Source organism: Desmodus rotundus, chromosome 5, assembly GCF_022682495.2.
Source record: "Desmodus rotundus isolate HL8 chromosome 5, HLdesRot8A.1, whole genome shotgun sequence".
Classification (NCBI taxonomy): Eukaryota; Metazoa; Chordata; class Mammalia; order Chiroptera; family Phyllostomidae; genus Desmodus; species Desmodus rotundus.
Window position 1 is genome coordinate 119,759,480 of NC_071391.1, and position 25,964 is coordinate 119,785,443.

A 25,964-nucleotide genomic window follows, 5' to 3' on the forward strand; every position below is an offset into this window, starting at 1 on the left:
GAATTCAATCTAGACACCAGCACAATTATTTGCTGATGACAGAAGGGGAAAAAAGAAAAAGGGGATTTTTAAGAGAGGATAAACAGGAGTGTATAGTTAGCTCAGAAAGATGTGGTTTTTACAGGGGGTGGGAGGAATTCAGGAGTAGAATATAGTAGCTGAATCTGACCAAAAATACAGAGTAGTCTTAGGGGCTTTACAATAAGCTGCTCAGGTTGGAAAGTAACTACTAAGACAAAATGTGAGAGCTAGGTCTAATGAGAAAAGTGAGACTCAAGAAGTGAAGGTACTTGTCCAAGTTCACAGAGCAAGAGAGCCGGACACAAAGAACTGGACTACAACCACCCAAATCTTAGTTCACTTCTTTCCACTGCATCGCACTGCCCCCACCACAGGACGAGGTCACCACTATCAATTTGTGACAAGTCTGCTCAATTGAGTTCAGAAGGAATAAAGCCTCTTCAGGAACTCTCCCCCTTCCCCCAATTATTAGTAATTTTTTAGGGACGAGATAGCTACAGGTCTCAAAGAGGTGTAGGAAAAGAGTAGATACCAGTTCTATTTTCCCGAAGATACTGGGAACAAGAGAATGTTGAGCAAACACCATTCATATAAGCCTTAAGATATCTATTGGTGTCCAGCAGTAAGAAACATCGAATTTCAATTACCTGGTTCCAATTTTATTACTTTAATTGCTGTCAGTTCACCAGTGTTAACATTCCGTGCCTAAAAAAAGAAAAAATAATTGTGAAAAAAGCTTTCATCAAAAACCTTATAAAATGTCATTAGCTGTTTATGTTCAGTTATATGAAATGTTTTTTAAAGAACTGCAAAACTGATTTATATTTACAAAACAAACACTGTGCTCTTTACAATGAATTTCCTTATTAATTCAACTATAAATGTAATAGTATCGGTAACAACAACTAATATATACATAAGGCCTTGTTATGTGCCAGGCACTATTCTAAGTTTTTTTCTATTAATTCATTTAATCCTCAAAACAATCTTATGAAGTAGATACTAACGTTATTCCCATGTTGCAGATGGGCAAACAGAAGCACAGAAAAGTTAACGGACTTGCCAAGACCACACAGCTGGTAAGCACAGCGCTGGGATTCCCACCCAGGCAGCCTGACTGCAGAGTCTGAGCTTTAAAGCATTACACTCTATTGCCATTTATTCAACCTGGTTAAATTTTTGAATTTATTAACTATTCTTAAATGTGTTAATTAAAAACCTTAGAATATGAAAAGCTAACACAATTATATAACCATGAAAACAGCCCTCATGTATCTGTTAAAACACACCTGATGGTAACAATTGAATCAGTGAGTTCAATACAAACCAAATACATTTTTCTAAGCCATATATTAAAAATCACTTTAAAAATTATAAATGACAGAAACTGTCTGTTCAATTTGTATAAAAATGGCAGTAATTCTTTGTCAACTTAAACTGTTTTAAAAACTGAATCAGAACTTCCAAACTATTTTAAACTGTTATAACTTATATTTGAGCTATTAACTAAAATGTAATGTATTTTATATCAACCAATAAAGGCCAATATATGTGATTCCTTGATCACAGAAAGGTGCACTCATGTGACCAGAATTATTCTTAGTTGCAAAACTCTTACTAATGAATTGGTAAAGATCAGTGAATCACTCACAAGGGTGATAATAGCATTAACAGTAGAATCCTTCTAAGAATACTAAAGCATTAAAAATATCAGCCAAGGGTCTAGAAAGGTAGGCCGATAGGAAGACACAGCCATGGCAGAAATGTGAAATTTAACCTTTTAACTAAAAAAAACAAAAAGAAAAACAAAAACAAAGGTATCAAAAGATCCCCCTATACAAATTTTTTAAAAATTAAAACAAGATTTGCAGGGAAAATTCTTTCCTTCGGAAAAAAATATCCATTACTAATAAACACTTATGATACCAACTTATGGCAGGCAGTATAAAACAGATTTAAACAGTTATTTCAAACTAAATTTAATTTCCATTAAATGCAATAGACATTTCAAACAGTGCTAGATTAAGTATTCATTCCCTTTCCTATGATCTCACACACACACACACACACACACACACACACACAGAAATAAAAACAAAACCAGAATAACACCATTCTAGAAGCATTTTGTATAGGAAGGCGAATGTACCTGTAAAATATTCAGGTGTATCACACAACGTTAGTGATTAATCTTCTCGAACGCTATAAAAACTACTTGCCTTTTCTCACACTTCAGTATCTTTTCTCTGTTAGGCTCCTCCTTGATACTGATATTCTGTCCTTCGACCCACATTGTTTTCAGCACTTATCCAGATAAAAAAGACAAGTTACTACTCTCTCCAATTCTGAATTCTCCATTTTAAAATCCTGCCATGGTTTTGTTTTGTTCATTAAAAAGAAATTGAGAGTATGAGTGATTTCATTATGAAACAGCTGAGAAAATGTGAACCCACAGAAAGCTAGAGCGATTTTTATAGGTGAAATTTTGTTCCAATTAACCACAAGAGGGCACACTCTCTACTGACAACACAAGTTAGTGTCTGTCCAAAATGGCTGCTTTTGAATACAGTTTTTCAAAATTAAATCAATCTAGAATTTTCTTAAAGGTGAAACAGCTTTAAAATTATGGTTCTCTAGAGTCAATAAGAAAATAAGACAGCTAAAATGATTATGCTATTTTTGTCTTATGGAATATTTTCTAATATGTAACAACAGAATTAAGATAACTCACAAAAAAGGAAAAAAATTTTAAAAGCTTATTAAATAAACTGAAGCTTTTACACATCAAAATCCATGCTTATTAATAAAAGGTCTTTAAAGCATATGAGTCATCCAAAACCTTGGTCTTCTGGGTAAAATAAATAATAGTTATCTGTCTCTCAATTTACAATGGTCAAGGTGATGAACTGGGGTAAATTTAGAAGTATTATCTCTAATACCCTGTAACTGCTATTCTTTTTTAATCACCAAGAGCAGTTTACTAGGGGGAAAAACATGAGCAAGGTAAATACTATAAACTATTACCATGTAGAGAGCCAGAAATTCCTGATTGAGTGTCAGTAATGTAAAGTTCTCAGACTTGCTCAGGGCAGAAGGCTGAAGATACACACTCTAAGGATCTAGATCCTGTCCTCCAGGTGTTGATGCAACCACCACCCTTCCCTCCAAGTGATGCTCAGATCCTGCTCCTGACTTGACCACTCTTCAGGGACATACACCAATGCTCTGAACACAAAAATTCATATTCCCTGTCAGAAAATTTAAATTTTTCACTAAATATAGCACTTGGAATATAATTTAAATACCATAAAGTCTACTCTTTTGATATGTATGATCTAGTGGTTTTTAGAATATTCAGTTATGTAACCACTATTACTGTGTAAGTTTGGAATGTTTTCATCACCCCAAGAAGAAAGCCAGACCTACTAAACAGCCATTCTCTATTCCTCCCCCTCCCAGTCCCTGACAACTACTGTCTACTCTCTGTCTCTACGGACTTGACTATTCTGGACATTTCATATAAATAGGATCATACAAAATGTGGTCCTTTCACCGAGCGTGACATTTTCAGGGTCACCCGTGTTGTACCATGTTTCACCACTTTATTCCTTTTGTTGCCAAATTATATTTCATTGTGTGGAAATACCACATTTTGTTCATCCCCCTATCAGTTGAAGGATATTTGAACTGTTCCCACTCTTTAACTATACAAACAATGCTTCTATGAATTTAGGTGTGTAAATTTTTGTGTGGACCTACATTTTCGATTCTTTAGGGTACAGACCTAAGAGTGGAATTGCTGAATCATATGGTGACTCTTTGTTTAGCTTTTCTTTTTTTTTCTTTTTTTAAATATATTTATTGATTATGCTATTACAGTTGTCCCATTTCCCCCCCCAGTCCACTCCATCCTGCCCACCCCCTCCCTCCCACATTCCCCCCCTATAGTTCATGTCCATGGGTCATACTTATAAGTTCTTTGGCTTCTACATTTCCTACACTATTCTTACCCTCCCCCTGTCTATTTTCCACCTATCATCTATGCTACTTATTCTCTGTACCTTTCCCCCCCTCTTCCCCTCCCACTCCCCTTCTGACAACCCTCATGTGATCCCCATCTCTATGGTTCTGCTCCTGTTCTAGTTGTTTGCCTAGTTTGCTCTTGTTTTTGTTTTAGGTGTGGTCGTTTGCTGTCATTTTTACTGTTCCTATTTTTGATCTTCTTTTTCTTAGGTAACTCCCTTTAACATTTCATATAATAAGGGCTTGGTGATGATGAACTTCTTTAACTTGACCTTATCTGAGAAGCACTTTATCTTCCCTTCCATTCTAAGTGATAGCTTTGCTGGATACAGTAATCTTGGATGTAGGTCCTTGGGTTTAATCTTGGGTAATGTAATTATGATGTGCCTTGGCGTGTTCCTCCTTGGGTCCAGCTTCTTTGGGACTCTCTGAGCTTCCTGGACTTCCTGGAAGTCTATTTCCTTTGCCAGATTAGGGAAGTTCTCCTTCATTATTTGTTCAAATAAGTTTTCAATTTTTTGTTCTTCCTCTTCTCCTTCTGGCACCCCTATAATTCGGATGTTGGAACGTTTCAAGGTGTCCTGGAGGTTCCTAAGCCTCTCCTCATTTTTCCAAGCTCTTGTTTCTTCATTCTTTTCTGGTTGGATGTTTCTTTCTTCCTTCTGGTCCACACCATTGAGTCCCAGTTTCCTTCTCATCACTATTGGTTCCCTGTACATTTTCCTTTGTTTCTGTTAGCATAGGCTTCATTTTTTCATCTGTTTTTCGAATAGATTCAACCAAGTCTGTGAGCATATTGATAACCAGTGCTTTGAACTGTGCATCCGATAGGTTGGCTATCTCTTCCTCACTTAGTTGTATTTTTTCTGGAGCTTTGAAGTGTTCTGTCATTTGGGCCATTTTTTTTTTTGTCTTGGCCCGGCTATTACTTTAAGGGGCGGAGCCTTAGGTGTTCACTGGGGGCGGGGTAATGCTGGTTGCTGTGCTGTGATGCTGTATGTGGGGGAGGGGCCGAGAGGGAGCAATGGCGCCTGCCTCACTCTCCTCCGGCTTTCAATCTTTCACTCCGGTACCCACAATCAAACTGGGCCCCTCTGGTGCTGGTTCCCGAGTGGGTGGGCTTGTGCACGCCCTAGGCCCCTGTGGGTCTCTCCAACAACCTCTCCTGTGAGGCTGGGAGTCTCTCCTGCTGCCGCCCCAACCTCCATGGGCATTTTCAATCAGAGGTTTGAGGCTTTATTTCCCTGAGCTGGAGCCCTGGGTTGGGCGGTCTGCTTCGCTTCCCGCTGTTTGTCCAGTTTATCTGTGCGCAAATGTGGTGCCACGGGGTCTGTTAGTGCTTGGACTGCCTGCGCCGTTTGTCCCACACTCTGCCAGTCTCGGTCCCGCCACAGCCACGTGAGTCCTCTCCACGCCGGTGCCCATCTCCGCCCCTCCTACCGGTCTGGATGAATGTTTATTTTCTATTTCCTTGGTGTCGGTCCCCCTTGCCTTTCGATTCTCTGTCAGTTCTGGTTGTGCGAGGAGGCGCAGTGTGTCTACCTACGCCGCCATCTTGGTTCTCCTATGTTTAGCTTTTCGATGAACTGTTTTCCCAAATGACTGCACCACTTTATGTTGTCACCAGCAACATATGGGTTTCAATTTCTCCACACCCCTGCTAGTATTTGTTATGTCTGTCATTTTTATTTTAGCTATCCTAGTGGGTGAGAAGTTGTATCGCATTGTGGTTTAATGTGCAGTTCACTAATGACTAATGTTGTTGAGCATCTTTTCATCACACCTTATATCTTCTTTGAAGACATGTCTATTCAAGTCTTTGCGCATTTTAAATTGCATTGTTTGTCTTTTCACTGTTGTATTTTAAAGAATTCCTTATAGATCCTGATATATCTCCTACCAGATTTGCAAATATTTAACCTCATTCTGTGGGCAGTCTTCATTTTCTTGATTGTGTCCTTTGAAACATAAATTTTTAAAAAATTTTGATGAAGTCCTACTTACCTATTATTTTGTTACTTGTGGTTTTGATACTGCAGCAAAGAAAACCATTCCCTAATTCAAGGTCACAGTGATGCCCCTGTGTTTTCCTCTAAGAGTTTTATAGTTTTAGCTCTTCCATATAAGCCTATGACCCATCTTGAGTGAATTTTCCTATGGTGTCAGGTAGGGCTCCAAATTCATTCTTTTGCATGTGGCTATGGGAATGTGAAAATAACATTTTTACTATAAAACCCTATTCTATTTAGCCCCTGTCTATCCTTCCAGTCATTCCCTATTTCGCACTTTATGCTTTAGCCAAACTAAACAACTTGCCACTCTCCAATGCTTTCCACACTTTTGCACTTTGGCACACACTGGGTAGCCAAACGCTTGTCCCAACTCCCTCCTTTGGCCTAACTCCTAGACATGTTTAAAAGCTGTCAGCTTAAGTTATTATCACTTTCCACAAGTTTTTCCCTAACCCCTATTCTGGCTTAGGCACACCACCCCCCCATACTCCCATAAATCCTGGGTAATCTTTCTCATATGGGTGCGGGGCCTGGTGAGCAAAATCCTGCAGATCTAGAACTGATCTCGGTTTAGAGGGGCTCTTGAAAACTATCACAGTTCAAAGCTGTCCCAGAATTCAGTTTGGTTCAGTTAGCTTTTAGAAGCCATTCATATTAGAACTACTTTGGGAAAGAATTTTTCTGAGGTGACTCCATGTTGACTGCTGCATCATCTCTAACTATCAGAAGGGTAGTCCTGGAGTGAGAGCTGGACTAATCAAGACGCAATGACAAAACATGAAACAGCGTGCTAGGTACTATGTAGAATTAGAGACGGTCATTATCAGTAAGAAAAAAAATCTGACTATCTACTCTTACCAAGCACCTCTGGGCATTCAAAACTTAATCTTTAGAAAGGTCCAACATGAATATAAAGAAAGGTTCTAAAATGGGAGTGAAGAAAAGCAAAGTTTAATCCTAGCTCTGTCAGTAACAAGCAATGGGATCTGAGCAAGTAATTTCCCTCCCTCCTTCCAATTTAAAAAGAAAGTAAAATTTACAAGAAAGTAGAAAGTAAGAGCCTATTTTCAAGGTTCTTTCTAATTCTAAAAGTCAATGTTTACATCAAATAATTTAAGTCTAAATTATCAGATTCCATATAGAAACCTGCTGATTATAGAATAATCATATGAGAAGTTCAAAAACAAAACAAAATAAAACACTGCCACTGATTTTGAATCAACAGATTTATGGTGGGACCCAGGAATCTGTATTTAAGGCTACCGAGATATTTCTGATGCTCAGCCTGGTTTTGGGACCTGGTCTAAGGCACTAAGCCATTTGAATTTTCTGAAGTATAAATACCATTTCTGAGTCTGAAAGGGGTATTACAGGGATGGTTTTATGAAGGAGATACCATTCAAGCAGAGGTTTGAAAAATGGACCGGGTTAGAAAAAACACATAAGAGGGATGGGAAAGAGGGCATAGAAATGAAAGCACGAGCAAAGGCACAGGGATAGAAAACAGGCTATTTTGAGTGTATTGGGTGTGCCGAACTTCAGGGTACCTCCCATATAAATACTCCCTTTCAGAGGAAAATGGCTAACCAAGAGCCACTGCTAAAGAAATCGTTTTATTTGCTTTTCTACAGTTACTTGGAATAGGTATGAGCCTACCACAAGGGCAACCAATTTATAGGAAGACTAATAGCCAGGATGATATACATCCCTGATTTGCCCAAGATATTCCCAGTTCAGGCCATTGTCCAAGCAGGTTAATAGTGGCCACTTTCACTCTCAAAATTACAATTAAAATTTTATTTAATTTGGTAATCTTAATGATAAATTGTAAGATCACTCCAGCAAGAAACTCTGGGCTGATGTGAAAAAGGGAAATATATCTATCAGACTGAAAAACACAGGTCAGCAAACATGCATTTTTAATAAATAAAGTTTAATGGGAACACAGCCATGTTCACTAGTTTAAGTATTAATGTCTATGGCTGCTTTTACAACAGTAGAACCAAGTAGCTGAGATAGAGACCAAAGGGCCAACAAAACCTCCAATATTTACTACCTGGCCCTCTACTGAAAAAACCTGAATCCCTGCTATAAAACAGCACTGTCCAATAAAACTTCCTGCACTGCGGGAAATGTTCCATGTCTGCACTGTCCAATACAGTAGCCCTATGTCACAGTAGCTATGGACCCACTGAAATGTGGCCAGTATGACTAAAGAACTGAATTTTACTTAAATCATTTATGTACGAAATAAATTATGTAAGTTTGGAAGTTTCAATTCTTTTAATTAAGGTATCACTGGCATCTAACCCTGGGTCAGTTTTCTGTGTACAAAATAATGATTTGATATATGTATATATAGCAGAATGATTACAATAATAAACTTAGTTAACATACATCACATGATACAGAGTTACAATGTTTTTTCTTATGATAAGAATGTAAGATTTACTCTCTTAGTATCTTTCAATATACATACACTACAGTACTGTTCACTATAAACATCATGTTGTACATTATATCCCCAGAACTTATGTAGTATATAACTAGGGGAAAAAATCAACTTTTGAAAATACAGTTCTGGTTGTTAGAACACATGCAGAATAAGCATCACCACTATCTGGAAACAGAGAAGTCCCACCACAACAAGACACACTTGAAAGTTATATTCTTCCCTTACCCCAACCCCTGGCAACCACTGTTTTGTTCTTCGACAGTAGTTCTGTCTTTTCAAGAATTTCATATAAACTAGGATTTCTGGTCAAGGCGTACATAGATACACTTTGCCTCCTCACACAACCAAAAGAAGGACAACAACAAATCTAAAAACAAAAAATAACCAGAAATGCCAGAAAACTGAACTGTATGGAAGTCTGAAAACCAAGGAATTAAAGAAAAAATATTCATCCAGACCGGTAGGAGGGGTGGAGATGGGCAGCCTGGATAGAGAGGACTCATGGCAAGTAGGCAGCTGGCAGAGTGGATGGTCCCACATTCGCATGGGGATAAACCTGGAGGAACAACTGGGGAGTGAGACAGACCATGCAACCCAGGGTTCTAGCACAGGGAAATAAAGCCTCAAAACCTTTGGCTATAAAAATATGTGGGGGTTGCTGCAGCAGCAGGAGAAATTCCCAGTCTCACAGGAGAGGTCCTTGGAGACATCCACAGAGTCCTAGAACATACACAAACCCACCAGAAGGGAATCAACACCAGAAGGGCCCAATTTGCTTGTGGGTAGCGGGAGAAGTAACTGAAAGCCAGCTGAGAGCCAAGCCAGCAGCTATTCCCTCTTGGACCCATCTCACACAAATAGTGCTACAATGCAGTGACGTGGGTTGCCCCGCCCTATTGAATACCTAAGGTTCCAACTCTTAAAAATGTAACAGGTGCATCGAGACAAAGAAATATGGCCCAAATGAAAGAACAGATCAAAACTCCAAAAATAGAACTAAGCAATGAAGAGATAGCCAACCTATCAGATGCAGAGTTCAAAACACTGGTGATCAGGATGCTCACAGAAATGATTGAGCTCAATTGCGAAATGAAGGCTACACAAAGTGAAATAAAGCAAAATGTACAGGGAACGAAGAGTGAAGGGAAGGAAACCAGGACTCAAATCAAGTTTGGAGAAGGAAGAAATAAACATTCAACCAGAACAGAAGGAAGAAACAAGAATTTAAAAAATGAGGAGAGGTTTAGGAACCTCTGGGATAACTTTAAATGTTCCACATCCAAATCATAGGGGTGTCAGAAGGAGAAGAGGAAGAGCCAGAAATTGAAAACTTATTTGAAAAAATAATGAAGGAGAACTTCCCCAACCTGGCAAAGGAAATACACTTCCAGGAAGTCCAGGAAGCTGAGAGTCCCAAAGAAGTTGGACCCAAGGAAGCACATACCAAGGAGCATCATAATTAAATTTCCCAAGATTAAACATAAGGAGAGAATCTTAAAAGCAGCAAGAGAAAAGGACACAGTTACCTACAAAGGAGTGTCCATAAGACTGTCAGCTGATTTCTCAAAAGAGACCTTACAGGCAAGAAGGGGCTGGAAAGAAGTATTCGAAGTCAGGAACAGCAAGGACTTCCATCCAAGATTACACTATCCAGCAAAGCTATCATTTAGAATGGGAAGGCAGATAAAGTGCTTCCCAGATAAGGTCAAGGTAAAGGAGTTCATCATCACCAAGCCCTTATTACATGAAATGTTAAAGGGACTTATCTAAGAAAAAGAAGATCACAATTATGAACAGTAAAATGACAACAAACTCAAAACTATCAAGAACCAAACCTAAAAAAACAAAAATGAACTAAGCAAACAACTAGAAAAGGAACAGATTCACAGAAATAGAGATCACATAGGTGGTTATCAGCAGGGAGGGGAAGGGGTGAGAATGGGGGAAAAGGTACAGGGAATAAGAAGCACAAATGGTAGGTACAAAATAGACAGGGGGAGGTTAAGAATAGTATAGGAAATGGAGAAGCCAAAGAACTTACATGTATGACCCATGGACATGAACTAAGGTGGGGGGGAATGATGGTGGTAGGGGGGTACAGGGTGGAGGGGAATAAAGGGGAGAAAAAAATGGGGACAACTGTAATGGCATACTCAAAATATATTTAAAAATACAATGAAGTAAAATAAAGAGAAACAAGCAATAATTACTAGGAATCTCTAAAAAAAGAACTATGAGAGAACAGCTACAATATATATTAAACCATTTTATAAAACCTCAAGAGTTAAAACACTAGAAGTGGCAAATGAATAGACCAATGGGACAAAACAGAAAGTCTAGAAACACACCCATGTAAAGTATTTCTAGAAAGAGAAAAATGGACAAAGTACATAAAAAAGAAATACAAATAAGGCCTTAAGCATGTAAGATATTTAACCTAACTCATGAAAACAGAAATGCCGATTTTAAAAATACACTGACATAGCACTGCCACCAGAGGCACAAGTCTGATCCAAGCCCAGCCACGCTTTGTCAAGCTGTGGGGAAACAGGGGCTCCCAGACCCTCGTGTGTTGCTGGTAGAAATGCAAAATGTACGACCCGACCCATATGTGAAGGCAACATAATAATATCCGTGAAAATCCCAGTATTTTCTCTGTCACCTAGCAAACACATTTCTAGGAATCTAAACAAGACACCTACACACATGAACAGGGTTATTCACTATGAAATTGTAACAGCAGAAGACTGAACACATTTGAGCACCTGGCAACAGGGGACTGGTTGAATAAACTAAGGCATATGCACACAACTGAATACCAAGCAGTCAAAAAAACAATAGGAAGACCTTTATGTACTGATATAGAGAGGGCTCCAAAATATAAAAATGAAAAACAGGTGAAGAATAGTGGCAGTGTGTTACCTTTTGAGCAAAAAGAGGAGATAAGAATATACAGTATGCACACTTTTTTGCCCAAACTTTTGAGGGAAAAATAAGGATGCTCATTATATATGGGTAGTACTAATTCTGTATCTATATAAATGTTATAAATTATGTATTTATGCTTATGCATTAAAAATGCAACTCTAGAAAGCAACAATGATATCTGTATGGAAAATAATACCCTGGAGTATGATAATTGGTTTTATTTCTAAATATAAATAAATAACTGAATTAAACAATTAATACTAAAGATTTTTTTTCTTGGAAGTTTGGGTCAAAAACATGGTGCACAGTATATACGGGAGAGCATTATACACAGCAGAATATGGTATATTTGGATTAGCTATCTGAATAAAATCTAAAAAAATAATAGAAGTCAGTAAAAATAATTACATGTAATGGGATAGTGAGAAGGATTAGATGGGGATAGGCAGCGGTAAGACTTCTCAGGGTATTCATTTTTAAAAACAGCATTCTTTTTTAAAAAATATTTTTATTTATTTATTTTTAGAGAAAGAGGAAGGGAAGAAACATCAATGTGTGGTTGCCTCTAGCATGCCCCCTACTGGGGACCTGGCCCGCAACCCAGCCATGTGCCCTGACTGAGAATTGGACCTGCGATCCTTTGGTTCATAGACCCGTGTTCAATCCACTGAGTTACACCAGCCAGGGCAGCATTCTTATTTTTGAACCATGTAAATAAATACATTCTCTATTCAAAAATTTTTAAGTTAACAATTAAACTTGAAATACAAAGATAAAATGAAATTGGTAACTTGGCTAATATTCGATCAAAAAAAGTTTCTGAACCATGGTATAAGCCTTTCCTCTGAGTGATACTTCAAGGAATAACTAAAATTACAATACTAATCATTGTGGGAACGTCAATATCATACCGGTCCATATACTCCTACCAAACTTCAAAGCAATCTATTATTATGTCCGAAGAAACCTAAAACACTAATTCAAAAGAATATATGCACCCCTATGTTCACTGCAGCATTAGTTACAATGGGTAAGATTTGGAAGCAGCCCAAGTGCCCGTCAGTAGATGGGTGGATAAAAAAGCTGTGGTACATTTACACAATGGAATACTACTCTGCAAAAAGAAAAAACAGAAGAGGAAGAAGGAAATCTTACCCTTTGTGACAGCATGGATGGACCTGGAAAGCATTAGGCTAAATGAAGTAAGTCAGTCGAAGAACGACCAGGACGATATGATTTCACTTTTATGTGGAATCCAATGAACAAAATAAACTAACAAACAACAGAAACAGACTGACAGCTGTCAGAGGGGAGGGAGGATGAGGGGCTGGGTGAAAAAGGTGAAGGGATTAAGCAAAAACAACAAAATAAACTCACAAAGCATCTGTTAAAACTATAGGGTGTATCTTACACTGTTTATGTATTTTTTAATTTTTTAAAATTACAGTTTACATTCAATATTCTTTTGTATTAGTTACTGGTGTACAGCACAGTGGTCAGACAATCGTATACTTCACCCAAGTGCTCCCCGTGACATCTCCACTGCCAACATGGCACCATATAGCTATTACAATATGCTCTACCTTACATCCCTATGACTATTTTTTAACTACCAATTTTATACTTAATCCCTTTACCTTTTTCATCCAGTCCCGCAATTCACCTCCACTCAGGCAACCAATTTATAAGTGGAAATTCACTTAATTTCCACATGTAAGTGAAATCATATGGTGTCTGTCTTTCTCTGAATGACTTAGTTCACTTAGCATAATACCCTCTAGGTCCATCCATGCTGTCACAAATGTAAGATTTCATTCTTTTTTATGGACAAGTAAATTCCATTGTATATATAGTGCAATTTTCTTATCTACTCATCTACTGGTGAACACTTGGGTTGCTTCCAAATCTTACCCATTGTAAATAATGCTGCAATGAACATAGAGGTTCATGTATTATTTCGAATTAGTGTTTTGGGTTTCTTCAGATATGTACCCAGAAGTGGGATCACTGGGTCACAGGTGGTTCTAGTTTTTTGAGGAACCTGCATATCATTTTCCATACTGGCTACACCAATTTGCATTCCCACCAAGAGTGCACTAGGGTTCCCTTTTCTCCACATCCTCATCAACACTTGTTTGCTGATTTACTGATGATAACCATTCTGACAAGTGTAGAAGAAAAACACAGGCAGTAAAGTCTCTGACATTTATCTTAGCAATATTTTTTCTGGTATTATCTCCTAAGGCAAGGCAAACAGAAAAAAATTAAAAAGGGAAACAAAACAAATGGGACTACATCAAACTAAAAAGTTTCTGCACAGCGAAAAAAACCATCAACAAAACAAAAAGACAACCTACTAAATAGAAGATAATTGTCAATGATCATCTGATAAGGGATTAACATCCAAAATTTATAAAGAACTCATACAAATCAACACCAAAACATAAACGATCCAATTAAAAAATGGACAGAGGACCTGAATAGACACTCCTCTAAAGATGGCCAATAGACACATGAAACGATGCTCAATGTCACTAATCATCAGACAAATGCATAGAGGATCAAAACCTATGAACAGTTAAATGACAACAAACTCACAACTATCAACAACTGAACCTAAACAAAACAAAAACAAAAACAATCTAAACAAACAACTAGAACAGGAACAGAATCACAGAAATGGAAATCACATGGAGGGTTATCAGCAAGGAGGGGGGTAAATGGGGGAAAAGGTACAGGGAATAAGAAGCATAAATAGTAGGTACAAAATAGACAGGGAGAGGTTAAGAATAATATAGGAAATGTAGAAGCCAAAGAACTTACATGTATGACCTATGGACATGAACTAAGTAGGGGAATGTGGGTGGGAGGGGAGGTACAGGGCTGCCTAGGAGGGGAAGAAGTGGGGGAAAATGGGGACAACTGTAGTAGCATAATCAATAAAATATATTTAAAAAAAGAGAAATGCAAATTAAAACCACAATGAGGTATCACCTCACACGTGTCAGAATGCCTTGAACTTTGAAAATTCATGTTGTACTATGCCCCAAAAAGCACAATGTTCACCTTGTTCAAGATACAGTGGCGTTTTATGTCAATAAAAAATTGGCAACACTTGTGACAGTTAGTAAATACTTCTGACAATGTAGATAAAGGTTTTAGTAATAACCAGTTCAACACAGGTCAGGCTGAGATTATGCTAAAACTGGCCAGGTGGAGGAGGTAAACAGCAGCCTTCAATCCAGTCAAGGAATAAAGGCACAAGAGGAAAGGCCACTTCCAGTATCTATCTGCCATATTCTCTTCTTCCTGATAAAACAAAGAAAGGCCGTCTTGCTTCTATCTTTGGGGTGGTTGAGAGTTCTGTTTAGGAAGAGGGAGAAGAAAAAGAAAGTCTACCTTTTGCACCTCACTAATAAGTGAAAGTGGCCTGTTTTTAAAGTATTTCTAGGACTTCATTAGTTGAGTAAAAGGTAAAACAAAATGGCTATATTCTAGTAAAGGCTGCCCCAGCTGCCTAGGAGCCAGGATAGGCAATGACTTCTAGAGAAACAGAATCTAAGTCACAGCCATATCACTCAGAGAAATCTGAGCACTTACATACAAACTGCGCCAAAAAGTTAATGGCTCCTGTTACAAGCATACATTTTAGTGTTTATTACAAGAGACTGCTCTAAGTGGGATCTTTGTTCTCATATCTCAGATCTAGCTGGGTAAATAATATTTATATGGGGGAGGGTTGAAACTGATTAAAAAAAGGTATTTTATATTTCTGGGAACTTTTAAAGGCATGCTCACAAAAAAGAAAAACAAGTTGGTGAGTTTAAAAACAAGAACCCATTCCTGTAGCAACAAAAGCAGACAATTTACCAAGGCCTCTCTTTCAAGTTCCAGACCCATTTAACCAACTAGACAATGCCACTTGTCCCCTGTATACCTCAGATTCAACCCTTCCCCTCCAAACCCTACTATTCCCCAGGTGTAATGCCACTGCACAATACTATCCACCGTCCAAGCAGAATCCTATAAACCAACACCTCAATCCTTCCCTGCCACGCTCCACCTCTCCAGCCACAGAATTATGTTTTATTGGATCTTTTTTACTTCTGTTTCCACTCCTAGTGCTTGGGGTTCAGCCACCATCATCTCTCCTTTGAAAAACCAAACAGACTCCTCCAGTCTGTCTTGATTTTTACAATCCACACATCTAGGCTTTTACTTTTATTAGCACAAGTTGTTCATAATATTTCCTTAAAGAGTTTTTCAGTATCTGCTATATATCTGCTTTTTGTTCCTAGTAATAATAAATATTACTTATGCCTTCACTTTTTTTTCTTGTTTGATCTTGTAGGTTTTTTCAAAAAAATATTTTATTTACTTACTCTTTTTAGAGAGAGGGGAAGGGAGGGAGAAAGAGAGGGAGAGAAACAGCAATGTGCGAGAGATACACGGTGACTCTCACATGCTCCCAACTAGGGCCCTGGCCCGCAACCCAGACATGTGCCCTGACTGGGAATTGAACCAGTGACCTTTCAGTTCGCAGGCCAGCACTCAATCCACTGAGCCACACCAGCCAGGGCAGAAGTTTTTCTTTTTTATATCTTTTCAAATATCCAGCGTCAGGTTTTATTGAGCAGCTCTTTTTCTTCTTCTTTAATTTCTGCCCCTCCTTATTATTTACATTTCTTCTAGTGCCTATGAGTTTACTCTGTTCTTTTTCTAATTTCTGGGGGAGGAGAGTAAGTGTTTAATCATTGTATTTTGTGTTCTTTCTTATTTTTTAATAAGTGAATTTACAACTGTATATTATGACTGCAAGTCCTGCTTTATCGATATACATAGTTTTGATAATTTTTCATTTGTATAAATACTGTGCAATTTTCACTGTAATTTTCCCTGTAACTAATGAGTAAATTTTCCCTTTAACTAATGGTTTTTAGCTTTCAAAAGTATGGCACCTGGCCAAGATAGAGTAACAAGCACGTTTTATCCTTACCCTGAAAAACTTTAAAAAAACCCCACAATATATTAAACAGTTGTCTTTAGACACAACATCCAGTAGTACACTACAGAGATTCCTGACAACAGAAAAGCAAAACCCTACAGGGCTCTACAACTGTCCCAGCTTCCAGCCCAGAGATAATTTCCAGGCCTCAGTGCAGGGAGGGGCAACCCACATGGAATCTGACGGTCTCCCTGAGTTGAGGAGAGGAAGCTGGAACATGGGGAAACCAAAGCAGCTAGAATTCATAAAAGAAAGAGTACCAGGAAGGACAGAACTGCACAGAAAGAGAGACCTTCAGAGATCTGCAGACAGTCCATTTCCATCTCAAATTTTCAGATCAGTATTGATCCCTGCATGTGTATGAAAAATACCTAAGATTTAAAGCAGAACTACCAGAAAGGAGGAGAGAGAACAATTCCCAAATCTCATTAAGAGCGAGGCATAGTTCTTATCCCCACTACAAGTAGAAAACCTCATAATTTAAGAGGCAATCGGTAAGAGTACTCAGGATATTGTCTCAGTATTAGGAAAAATTAGCCCTACCTGAGTTTAAAAACAAATCTCAAAAGGGTCTGTTTCCAACATAACTTCATGGTACCACAGAACAAAGCTCAAGAATACATTAGTATTAGTGAGACCAGACAGGTGTGGCTCAGTGGGTTGGGCATACTCCTGCAAACCGAAAGGTTGCAGGTTCAATTCCCAGTCAGGGCACATGCCTGTGTTGTGGGCCAGGTCCCTGGCCGGGGATGTGCAAGAGGCAACCGCGGATGTTTCTCTCCCTCTTTTTCCCTCCCTTCACCCCTCACTAAAAAAATAATAAAATCTTTATTAAAAAAAAATCCAAAAATAGAATTAGTACACAAGGACCTTAAAATAATACATTATTTTATTAGGGCAATAAAATAACAAAATATTTTAAGTACATTCTATATGTTCATGAAAGTACAGATTGAGCAAGTTAAGTAGAAACGTGGAATATTTTTAAAAAACCATGTATTAATAGATGAAAACTAAAGTAACTGAGTTAAAAAAATACATTGGATAGGATAACAGCAGATTAAACACCAGAGATAAAAAGATTAGTAAATTTAAAAAACAGCCAATCTAAACTATGCAAAATGAAGTAGTATCAGTTGGCTGTGGAACAACTTCAAATGGCCTAATAAACAGGTAAACAAAAATGTTTTGAGCCCTGACGGGTGTGGCTCAAGGGATTGAGCACGGGCCTGTGAACCAAAGGGTTATTGGTTCGATTCCCAATCAGGACACATGCCTGGTTGATGGCCAGGTCCCCAGTGGGAGGCATGTAAGAAGCAACCACACATTGATGTTTCTGTCGCTCTCTTTCTCCTTCCCTTCCCCTCTCTCTAAAAATAAACAAACAAAATCTTAAAAAAAAAAGTTTGAATAAGGGTCACAATTTTTACAAATTTCATGAAAATTATAAGCCCATGGGTAAAAGAAACCTTGATGATCTCCCAGACAGGAAACATGCAGAAAACTTTAAGGCACATAATCGTCAAATGTTAGAAAACAGTTATAAAATGAAAACCATTAAAAGCAAGAAAAAAAATCCCACATATTAGTACAGAGGAACAAAGATAAGAATAAAAGACTTCCAATTAAAAGCAATGCAAACTAGATACAGTGAAGCAACATCTTAAGGTACTATAGCAAAAGAGTCAACCTTGAATTATACACCAAAAAAATATTTCAAAAATGAAGGCAAAACCCTTTTAAGACATACAAAAGCTCAGAAAAAGCTCACCACCATCAAACTTCACTAACAAAGATACTAAAGGAAATCCTTCAAACATAAGAAATGACACTTGACAAAAACATGTATTGCCACAAAGGACTTAAGGGTATCAGAAATAATAAATATAAAAGATCTCTTAATTTTCAAATCTCTTTAAAAGATAAATGATTAAAGAAAAACTAGTAACAGTGTATTGTGAGGCTTGCTGTACAGGTAAAAGGCAGGGTGGGGTAAAGGAGACTTACAGTTGTGAGCATGCAAAAGAGTTTATTCTTGGGTTATTAAATAATTCTTGCATTATTTTCCATAAGAACTGTAAACCTCTTTGTCCCATCTGTATCTGACAACAAGAGCACACAGGGCAGAGGGGGATAAATGCAACTATGCTGTTGTCAGGACCTTATGCTACATATGAAGTGGTATAAAATCAATTGCAAGTTGACAGATAAATTAAAGTTCTAGAGCAAACACTAAAAATATAAGAGAAGTTACAGCTAATAAACCAATGCATGGTATAAAATGGAATCATAAAAAATACTCAATTCAAAAGAATGTAGAAAAAGAAAAAAACAGATGGGAAAAACAGAAAACAAATAGCATGATGATAGATTTAAATCAAACCATGAATATGCCAAAATTATTAAACCATAAAATTTAAATGTACACAGTTTACCTTATATCCATTACATCTCCATAAAGCGTCTTGTAAAAAGAAAAAAAAAACCCTTAAAGGTAATTTCCACATTGTATTTTTTCTTGGCATACTCAGAATCCGTATTCATATTACATCACAAAACTTAAAATACATTGCTAAAATAAACTGCTCTGTGATGCTTGTTTGCATGTCTGTCTGCCCTGTTGAGGCTGTAAGCTCCTGGACTGTCTTATTTATATTTTCATACCTAGGGCCAGGTAGAGTAGTATTCATATATAATAAGTGCTCGATACATGTGTGATGAATTAAATTTATGTTTTTTAAAACCAAATGCAGTCTTCAGTAACTAAAACAGAGGGCCTGAAAATAGGTACTGTATGGGAATAAGAAAGGTAGTTAAAAATGAGTAGTATCTCTGAACCTCAATAAAGATCCTTTGGAAACCAGATTAGCTGCTTTGGTATAAACACTTACCCTTTGTGAATTTCTTCAGAAAAAATTTAGTGTTCACAGAGAGCAGAAATCAGAAGAAATAAATAAAACATAGTAGATACTGAGATAAACTCAGAGTTAAAAACGAAAGATGACACAGTAATTTAACACTGTGGGCAGAAACAGACTAAAAATAATTATCCAGATTCTACATGCAATCACTAGTTTTGTTAGTCTGTATATATGCCTATTTACCTAGTGTTATAATAGATGTAAAGACAAAAGTATAATTTACAGTCACTAAGATAAGGACAGAGTGGTTCAGGGACAAAGGTGCTTTAAAAGGGTCAGTAGTGGTTAAGCACATAGTTCCTAAGTGTTAATTCCAACAATGCACTAAAAATAGCAGAAATACTAAAAGTACTACTGAAAAAGTTCTACTAAAAAGTTCTACTGCAGACTACTAAAAGTACTCTGAAAAAGTTCTCTCTAAAAAGCCGAAACAAAATGCTATGTATGTTTATGTACAACATTCTCTTTTTCAATATTCTTTAAGCTTTTCTGACTTCATCAGAGAAATATCTTTACTAGAATCGCGGAGGAGAGGGGCTAATCTATCTTATAACAAGAAAGCAGATTTCTAGCTCAGAACAGGCCACTGAATTAAGTAAGTACAAGATGCAGAAAAGTACTAGATGGATTGTCAGGATATACCACCAACAGCCAGCCAGAATCAAGAATTCAGAGTTCCCTGTACTGATGCAACAACCTGCACCCATTTCAGTAACTTAGAATTTCACAGCTCTAGAAAATTAGGAATATAATCATGACAAAGCAACTGGTAATGCTGAAAAAAATCTCAGACTATTTTTTGTAAAGCTTGATATCTATATAAATTTTGGTTGGGTGCCCACACATTATAATATAACAAACTCTACTTAAAACCATTATAGTCATTTAATTTTAACAGCCAAGAATCTTATTACATGATTTTGGAACAAAAACACAAGTGTGCAAAGAAAAACAGAATTTGTTTTCAAGAGACAAATGTTAACATAATGAAAATGATATTTAAAGAGGACTTAGCAAGAGAGGAGAAAACTGTAGCCCTGAATGGTTAAGTTACTGAACCAGTCAGTCATCTAATGGGAGTGTGAGGAGCAGAAGGAAGGTTATCCCCACCATTATCCTCTGGCCCTGAGGGTGGCGACCAGGCCAGTGCAGCCTGGAGGAGGGGCTGGATATGGAGTTAGTGGTCAGGCACCAGTACTGATGTGAAATCAAGCACAATCACAAAATACACGAAACCAATGATTGACAGTCACAAACAGGTCACAGCCAGCCACTAACAAAGACTGGGATTAACTGAGAATCCATGTGATACACTTGGAACAACCAACATAGTGGAGGTGCACATTCCAGGAACAGGGACAAAATGGATGAGAACAGAATCGGAAAAAGTCATAGGGAAGGCAAGACCAGGTAGTGGTAGGCACAGTATGCCACCAGATAAAGGAATCTGTTCACAATTGTGCTTCTGGGAGCTACTTGGAGGATTCTTGGAGTGCAAGATGCCTAGGCTCTGATTAAGAAGCTCAGGAAAGCTTAGTTTTGGATACTCTGCCACTCGTGGGGCAACAGCACACACAGCTATTCGCAGATTCTCATTACACTTTCCCAAGGTGACCATAAAGGAAGAGGAGCTCAAGGCACACCTGCTGACTAAATGTTATTATCAGTGTAATCATTAAAATATTCTGCTTATGATTTTGTTTCTCTCAGTCTTGACACTTTTACCACAAACATCTATAAAAAATAGCCAAGCCTGGGAACCAGAAACATACCCACCAAACTCTCTGTCAATAATAAACACGAGAAGCAAAGAGAGGCACCAATCTTCTCCTAAGATCAGTGCTCCCTAGATGCAGAGAAAAAAGCAAAATCCTGCTCTTAACCTAAAAAGTTAGTATCTCCTGACAAATCCTAGTGTGGGGGAATTTTAGGGTTTTTACATTAAAGTCTTCTTTTAAATGGTTTTTAATATCATTCTGGGGGAAATAAGAAATAAGTAGCAACTCAAAAACACCTCAAATTACAATAGTATTAAGCAAATTTTTCAGAAAAATAAATTGTCTTAAAAAAATGTTTCAGTTCTGGCCAAGTGGATCAGTTGCGTAGAGCATCATCTCATTCACCAAAAGGTTGAGGGTTCAATTCCCAGTCAGGGCACATACCTAGGTTGCCAGTTCCATCCCTGATGGGGGTACATATAGCAGGCAGCCGATCAGTGTTTCTCTTTCTCTCTCTCTCTCCTCCCCTTCCTCTCTCTTTAAAATCAGTAAACATATTCTCAGGCAAAGATTAAAAAAAAAAAGAAAAGAAAAGGTTTCAGTAATGTTTTTGAGAAACTGACCCAATATCCCACTTCCACTTGCTTACGGATTGATATTTCCTACCCCACCTCAATTCTTTTAAAAGTGTGTGCCAATCTAGTACTTTGAATTTGTATGAAAAGCAAATATTATGTAAATAATTCATTACATAAATGGTAATTCATTTACCCAAAATCCACCAAACTTACAGAGAATTGTAACTGTCACCAACAATTCTGGAACAACTAAGAATTTCAAGAGGCTATAAGCAATTCTATGAGCCAGGTGCAACTTGGGTATGTATGGTTCACAAGCAAATTTTGTTTTCAGTGAAATCACAACTTGTACTTATAAATTCCTTCTAGGAATTAAAGTGCTTTTTAAAAGTTATGGTTCTCAGGAAATTCCAAATGTATGGCCATCATTTTCAAAGCATGCAGACAAACTGAACAAGCATCAAGATTGATGATTAAAGTTTTCTTCAGGTTTTCTGTGTAGCTAATCTGACTTTGGTTAAGCAACAGGAGAAATTTAACATGCTCTACAATTAAAGAAATGAAGATTGTCAGCACACAATTTTCCCCTTTGCATTTATTGCTAGAAAAGTAATAAATGTAATCTCGCTTCAGCTTTATCATGACGTAGTTCAAACAGTTTTATGGGGTTAAATGCCTTTAAAACTGAGTGCGAACTAAGGAATAGCCAGTTAAAGAGGAGAAAGGAAAATGGAATCATGGTAAAAATAAAGCAGGGGTGTGCATTATTTCACTGAGGTCTAAACACACAAACCACATTCTGATGGTTTCAAATTTTTTTTATGTCTCTCCAATCCTTATAAGTGAATGTTAGGCAATAATAGGCACCTTTAGTTTCCAATAATAGCAGTTAATATAAAAACAGAATTATAAATCAACATTCGGATGAATAAATTCCATCTATCACTATCTTGTCTCTGATTTTAAGCCTCAAATTTAAGTCAGACCGATTGTACAACTCATTGAATTGCATTCTTTAAAGGGGTGAATTGTATGGTATTTGAATTATATCTCAATAAAGCTGTTAAAAAATTTAAGACAGATACCGGAGTGGAGGAGTGGGGAACGATGCCGTGTTTGAAAACAAAGCTCCAGAATAACTAAGCTTTTCTATGTACAACTGACCAATGAAACCGAATGCTAAAAAGTCTCTGGTGAAACAGATTAGATTATGAGTAGATGTTTCTGCATGTTAATAAAGAAATCCTTCGATTGATTTAGTTCTTGACTTGATCAGCTGCCAGCTAAACGCCTTTGCTAACTGAAATTCTGACCCAATCCTTTCTCCTCTGTGCAAGAGACATATGTGAAGGGGGTGAGAACCACATGCTTCTGCCAGAAGGAAAAAATAATCTGGCAAATATGGAGGGATGGTTTAGGAGGGGGAAAAAAAAAAGCTGTCCATGTTTTATTCCAGAACATTTGCAAAAGCATAAACTACTTTCCTTACAAGCACAATCTCCCCAACTAACCAGAAGAAGACAAACCTCTCCTTTAGTAAGTATACAGTTCATTTCTGCATGTTTGCCTTTTTAAGGAAATTTACTCTTTTCTAACCACTGTCCCCTCTCACATCCAGGGCGATATTTCGGGGATTTTTCTGGTATCACTGAATCATTTCCAACCTTCCTTCCTTGGCAAAAAAGTAATACTTTTTTAAAAATTTGGACCCAGCAGGACAGATGTTTAGCCCCACGTCTGCACACATCTACTTCTGGCGGTGTAGCCAAGTGTGTGGACGCCACGGGCAGGCGGACTGGGTTCAACTGCTGTCTGCCATTTCCTATCTGTGCACCCTTGGGCGAATCAACAAAGCTCTCTGTGCCCTTCTATTCTCACCTATAAAAAGTTCCTGCATCATAGCATGGATTAACACTAAAACTAGTTAGACATGTAGAAGTTCACAGAATAATTATTAGCACATGGTGTTAATTATTAATTCAAAGAGGTAAACCAGCAAGTTAAAGAGCAGTTTGGATTGAACACTTGTAAAATAGAATTGTGACAATTCCTAAAAAGCTGTAAAAGTATAATGAGGCCGAACGTATACAAAATAGACGGTGGCAGAGAGTGGAAGCCAGGTTTCCCACAGCTGGAGAAAGAGGCTGGCTGCAGATGGATAATGGGAGAAGACTAGAATGAACCATGTGGTGCTGGATTTGATTCAGAGACGTCAGTGTAAACTCATGTTTAGCTTAAAATGTATACAGATAGGTAAGTACAGAAATAATTACAAACATGTATGTACACATGGGTTAGTAATATGTACATGTATTTCCTAGCTCCACCTATTGACAGGGCCTAGAGGTAATAACACATCAGTAACAACACACACACCTAGGGCCCATATCTTGATTTCTTGTTCTATTCTCCAATAAAAGGAGTCTGGCATCCTTGGAAAAATGGTTGATTATAAAGCTGGGGCAGGTAACATGTATGGTGAGCCTAGAATACCTTATATTGCCAGAAAGTAAGAAGTATTAAAAACAGAATGATGAGGACATATTGAAAGGACACAGGAGACAACTCAAAGGAGATCTCAATGACTAACCTGGAACAACTTGAACAATTTGAGTATTGTTTTATAACCCAAAGTATAACATAAATATCCAAGACCCATAATAAATATCAAGTAATTCAAAGGCAAAGATACAAATATCCATGCAGAAGAATTCCAAGCAATTTATACAGCTACTCTCTCCTTCAAAAAGGTGAAGCTTAACTCTTTACCCCCTAAGTGTGAGGTTGTGTTTAGTGATTTGCTTTCAGAGGGCACAACATAAAAATGTGGAGAATGGTAACTTTACAATGGGGAAACCTAGAAAACATTCCCACAGCCAGGTGATCAAGGTTAACATCACCGTGAAAAGTCATGTGAATAGCATGTACGCTTCATCCTCCCCCAAATCCATAACAGTCTAACCATGAGAAAAACATCAGGCAAAACTAAACTGAGAAACACTACAAAACACCTGGTCAGCACTCCCCAAAACTGCCATCGAAAACAGTAAGTCTGTGAAACTTTCAGAGTTCAGAAAATTCTGCTTAAAGAGACACATGATGACTAAATTTAATGTGGTTTACGGGTTGGGACTGTGGGACAGAAAAGAAACATTAAGGAAATACTAGTAAAATCCAAATAAACTGTGGAGTTTAGTTAATAGAGATGTACCAGTGTGGGTTCCTCAGTTGTGATGAACCTACCATAGTAATGTAAGAGGTTACCAGAAGGGGAAACTGGCTGAGGAATATGAAGAAACTCTATGCTATTCTTTGTGATATTTTATACATCTAAAACTATTCTAAAATCAAGTTTATGTTTAAAAAATCTTAATTGAAGAATTAAGTAATAAACAATTTAAATAATTTTTTAAATGTTGTAAGTTTTAAAAGATGAGTTTAAATTTTGGTCAGATAAACAAAAAAAATCTGTCCCCTAAACAGCTGATCCTATCAGGTAAATGAGTAATTTCTGCAAATGACGTCTGAAAATATTAGATCTCATTAAGGCTAGTTTTCAGGCTTTAATTCACTATAAAGACCACCAAAATAAGTTAAATTATATTTAAAAAATACTTTGTCTAAAAATCTTATAAAATATCCTGATTTAAATTTCAAACCTCTCATATGATCACTTCTTATAAAAGCAATATTGTTACAGAAATATTCTTCAAATTTTAATTCAAATACTGCATTACAGCATGATAAAAACAGCTAAAGAAATCTCAACACAAACAATACAAACCTACTGTAAAAATAGCAACTCTGCCCAGTAATTAACAGAAACCTTCAATTTTGGTTTTTGAAAGAAAAAAAGTTTGTCAAACCTCATGTAACCACAGTTTACTGAAGAAAAAATAATCTCAACATTCCAAACCAAAGCATTTCTCATGATTAGCAGATTCCAGTAGTGTTAGTGAATCAACATCACAGCACTAACCAGAAACATGAGACCCCTAAAAGAAAAATGTCAACATAATGACTATGAAATAAAAATGACAATGACTAACTTATTACTGTTCAAGCTGAATGACAGTTAAAAAAATAAACATAACTCTGTGGGGCCTGTTTCTACGAAAGGCTTTATAGTCTCTACTCAACCTTTGAAGGTTTGGGGTTTGAGTTTTTATTGAAGGGAAAAGGGGTGGTGGAGGATGGGGTGAGGACAGATGTACAAGGAATGCAGAAGGGAAAGATGAACAAGTTTTTACAATGATATTGTCCATCCGGTATCCCATCACTCAGCACCTTCAACGCTTCCTTA

The 25,964-nt window shown here is 37.4% G+C and overlaps 1 long non-coding RNA gene across 1 annotated transcript in view; it reads right to left on the minus strand.

The window, feature by feature from the left end:
* Nucleotides 1-667: 667 nt before the first annotated feature.
* LOC139440925 (uncharacterized) overlaps nucleotides 668-25,964 on the minus strand; it is a 35,631-nt gene continuing 10,334 nt past the window's right edge. Inside the window, exons 2-3 of the long non-coding RNA XR_011651240.1 lie at nucleotides 21,528-21,620; nucleotides 668-726 (exon numbers count right to left, since the gene is read on the minus strand). This is a non-coding gene — a long non-coding RNA (uncharacterized lncRNA). The remainder of the gene's footprint in view (nucleotides 727-21,527; nucleotides 21,621-25,964) is intronic.